We start from the raw sequence: 4,298 nt of genomic DNA on the forward strand, positions 1-4,298 counted from the left end.
CTCTCCTACACAATGGTCGCTCATGAAAAAAGGTTCATGTCTAGCTACATGGAGAGTTCCAAAAATCAGAATTGAGAAAGTCCAAACCTCCAAAGAAAGTTCTTTAACAGTAAAGAAAGCCTTTGTGTTTATATATTTGTGATTTGTGCTATGTGAGAGTTCATATTGTAAGATTATGGTGTTTTTTTTAAAGTTCAAATTATTAAAAGCCGTCAGGTTCACACACTGCCACGGTGAAAGTTTGTGAATTTGGTATATAAAAAGAGAAGTGTTCATATTGTATGAATATAGTGTTTGTTCTGAAGTTCAAATTGTTAAAGCCATGAGCTTCACATTGTCTTTGTATTTTTTTGATTTTGGTAACATAAGATAGAAAAAGGATTGTAGTGTGGGAGCAGCAACTCGGTGCTCGGGCTCAGCTGCTCCCGAAATCACTATCGCTCGTTGGTGCCTCGGGATCGTAGAAAGTACGCCTGGTGTGTCAGAGCTAGATCGCGCAATATCAAAGATACGCGGTGTATATGGCGTGGGCCATGTTCGTATGCAGGGCGTCCGTTAGGCACGACTCACGCGTCGCTCCTGATCCGTGGACCAGCACGTTTCGTATGGGCTGAGCCATGGTCCAGAATTGTTAGTCCAGTACGGAAGGCTTGCGGCCCAGAGGAGGTTGGCGAAACCTCGGTCCCCTGCTCTCTGCGGCGGCGGGTGTTACTTCCGGCGGCGCGGCGATGGACGATGCGGGGCTGGAGTTCCTTATGGATCCCATCGACCGGTGAGTTTCACCTATGCAATGCTCTTCTTTCAATTCGTTGATTCGATTCTATGTTAGGCGCTGAAATTTCAGCGAAAGATTTCGGTGCTGCACGACCCTGAAACCCTCTTCCCCCATCGCCACCGCCGGTCACTGTGGTATGACTTGCAGGTTTCCATTTAGGGAGGAATTTGCGGCAGCCTTTAGCATCCGGATCCGGTTCCCCTAGTGCTGTTGCCGCACTGTGATGCCCATCCTGCCAAGCCCGTGGATTCTATGGCGGGTCTGGTTGCGTGCAAGATGAGGGTGTCCGCATCCCCGTCAGGCTGGCAGGCGAACTACAACGAGGAATAAATGCTTCTCCGACTAGGTCCGTGCAATCCACTAATCCTGACAGCACCAGGCTGGATTGAAAGGTGATCCCTTAATCAATTATTCAGTTAGTACTGCTCGTTAGTTGTGAGCTTGTTCAATCTATTTAAGGAGCGATTTACATGCAAACCTGTGTGTGCTTCACGATTTTGAGCAGTGCACAATGGTTGGCTGTGGCGATAGAATGTCCAATGAATTATGAAAATTGAAATCTCTCCATGGTAATTTCAGGTTAGGGCTGGGGAGTGCTCCATCGGACAGAACTCCTTGCACATTAAAGATGCATTTGTTGGAGCAATCTATTTGCAAATATGCAGAGGAGCCTGGAAAGAGTGTAAGCAAACCGAAGCTACGATTGACTTTCAACTCATTCGAGGAGGCCTACGACTTGTACAGCTTGACGCAAACAGTGCCGTAGGGCGAAACGACTATAATGGTTTGTGGATTGCAGGGGAAGCTAGAGGCGGAGAACAAACGGTCTTGTAGGTGCGATTGCCCCGCATTGATAAGGCTGTTGCCGGCGTCCGGCAATAGCTGGTATATAATTGAGCTCGTGAGAACACCAATCATTCTATGTCGCTGACAATGGGGAGAAGGTCCGCTGACTGTCGCACAAATCACATTGATGTTTACACCAAGGATCTAATAAGGCAGTTATGGGAATGTAATGTGAACCTTGGGTAAGTGTACAACATCATCGCAGTTTTTCGGATCTGTTGAGAAGGTACTGTTTACAAAGAGGACTTTGAGGAACATATGTGGCCAGATAAGCCATGAGCAGACGGATTATGATATGAGGAAAACTTTGGAGGTTTTTGCTGACATTGTTGGGAGTGACCCGGACTTCTTATCGATAGCGAGAGCAGGGTAAAGAAGTTGAGAGGTCGACAACCCCGAAAACTAACCTCGGAGGTTTGGCCACTATCCTCAGAGGTTTGGCCTGTGTATTTAATTTGTACTACTCTGTCCCATAATGTAAGACGTTTTTGCAGTTCAATTTAAACTGCAAAAACGTCCTATATTATGGGACGGAGGGAGTAGTTCACAATCAGAATATTTGCACTGCTTACAACATGCTCACTCGTGTTATCTCACTGTGTGCAGACCAGAACAAAATGTTGCTGTCTTTTTAATTCTCATTAAAAGAAGCTGATTCATGCTGGTATTGACAGGGTCGTGTTGTTAGGAGAACCAATCTGGCAATAGTGTCACGCAAGCAAAGTGTATCCTAGAGCTATGTTCGGGCAGTTCGGGCGAATCCTCATCGAAGGTATACTACGGAGGTTGAGAAGATGAACAAGTATGTGACAATGCACAACAATGCGGCAGAACGTGAGAAGTGTAGTAGAGTTGTTATGAGGTAACAATCAAGGATGACGGTTCTGAATTTGTGTGCGAGTGCGGACAGTTCGAGCATACAGGGATGCTTTGCTGCCATGTCCTAAGGGTAATATCTGCGGTTTGCATACAGCGCGAGTATGTTTCGATTATAGTTTGATATATGTTCTGATAGTTGGTGTACCATCTTTGACGCATGCATAAGTCTTTCACATGCAGGCATTCGACTCTATACATGCAGGCTCTGGATGTTGTTAGGATGGGGGACGCTAGCGCTGAAATGTTCGAGCACATGTCGGCTGGCCTGAAAGCTCTAATGGCGAACGCTAGCACTGAAGCGTTCGAGCACATGTTGACTGGCCTTTAAGCTCTAATGGTGAGTTGTGCACCACTGACAGAGAAGAGGGATGGTCTGGGATTTGAAGACTGTCGGGTTGCGATCACTGCAGGCAGGGTAACTGGGATGATGACCTTACAGTCTTATCAAATGGTGGTGCAACCCAGGAATATAATTTGGGCGGTCCCGTGAGTGTGAACGCACTTCGGGGTGTCGGCAGGGGCGACAAATAGCCGTGAGAAAGGACCATATCACGGTCTGAGCAAGCGGACTAGGTTTTGGAGCCCGACAAATGCAAGAACTGCGGGATGGAGGGGCACTGCGAAACACGTTCACATGACCACTTGGTGGTGGGCAGACTTAGAAGTGAGGATTTATTTGCATGTGTAATTTGTGATTTGAGGATTTTCTGGTGTGTACTGTGAGCCATGCTGAACGCTTGTTCCCCCGGTGCTTAAAGTGTGTACCATTGCAAGTTTGTAACATTGAGTGATAGCGGTCGAAGTGTTCTGTAGTACTTTATGCTAACTTGTCAGATCTTAAGATTTGTAAGAGCTAAATGTTATGCGTAATGACTTTGTAGTTTTGCAAAGTATTTTTATGATCATACGAGACCCACATGATTGTTTTCCGTATGGCAGAGTGGTGTAGATCCTGCTATGCTGTGCATGAAGTTGTGATAGCACGTGGCACGTGAGGTGTAATGAGCTTACAACAGTACAGCTGGGGATTGAGGCGCTCTAGAATTCAAAATTTGAGAGTGCGTGGGTGTTCTAGTCTTTGCTGTGGGGATTGTCGTGGAGAAGATAAGAGAACGCTGGCTCAGGATGGCACGGGAAATAAACTGGGTCGTGCGCACAAAGCCGTTTCCGCCTGGGAGGTGCTGATGCCATTGCAATGAATGCCCTCAGGCCCACGTTACTTTTATATCTGATACAATTAGAATACAGATGAGAATACAAGTAATGGAGCTGATCCACAGGCGAGCAAACGGCTGAGATTTCAGGAGCAGCTGAGCCTGGGCTCAGAAACGAATTTTCCATTGTAGTGTCTGTTTATAAGTTCATATTGTTAAAGCAACGAGGTTCACATAGTTTCCTGAGAGGTGTACTCTCTATGCATTGATATGTTCAAGGCTAGTTTCCTGAGAGATGTACTCTTTGTGAATTTCTTTGAATTTTCGTAAGCTGATGGTATCATGTTTTGTTTAAAAAATGTAGGCAAGTACATGGTAGAAAAAAATAAGTTCACAAATAAAAAGTTTTACAGTTACAGAAAACCATTTTTTGGAAATTTAGAAAAGAAGGAATGTCAGGCATTCAGAGAAGAATTGAGGAGGTTTGAGGTACAAAGAATCTAGAAAGTTCAAGGATAAAAAAGTGAAAAGTTCGGAATCACGAAAAGAAGAGGTGTGGAAAAAAGAGAACATTGTGAAAACTTCAAACAATATAAACTTCATCAAGAAAAAGTTCAAGTTGCAAATTGTGACAGGTCCAAAAC

General features: G+C 45.1%; 1 long non-coding RNA gene across 7 annotated transcripts; it reads left to right on the forward strand.

The window, feature by feature from the left end:
* The first annotated feature begins 530 nt into the window (after nucleotides 1-530).
* On the forward strand, nucleotides 531-3,320 carry LOC123181998 (uncharacterized). Of its 7 annotated transcripts, none has more exons than XR_006491959.1 (4): nucleotides 531-772; nucleotides 923-1,167; nucleotides 1,355-2,599; nucleotides 2,681-3,320. It is a non-coding gene; the product is annotated as an uncharacterized lncRNA (long non-coding RNA). The 7 variants fall into 7 exon arrangements; XR_006491958.1 differs by having other exon boundaries at nucleotides 1,355-2,570; XR_006491960.1 differs by having other exon boundaries at nucleotides 1,355-2,056; nucleotides 2,228-3,320.
* Nucleotides 3,321-4,298: the final 978 nt, after the last annotated feature.

Source organism: Triticum aestivum, chromosome 1D (genome assembly GCF_018294505.1).
Source record: "Triticum aestivum cultivar Chinese Spring chromosome 1D, IWGSC CS RefSeq v2.1, whole genome shotgun sequence".
NCBI lineage: Eukaryota > Viridiplantae > Streptophyta > Magnoliopsida > Poales > Poaceae > Triticum > Triticum aestivum.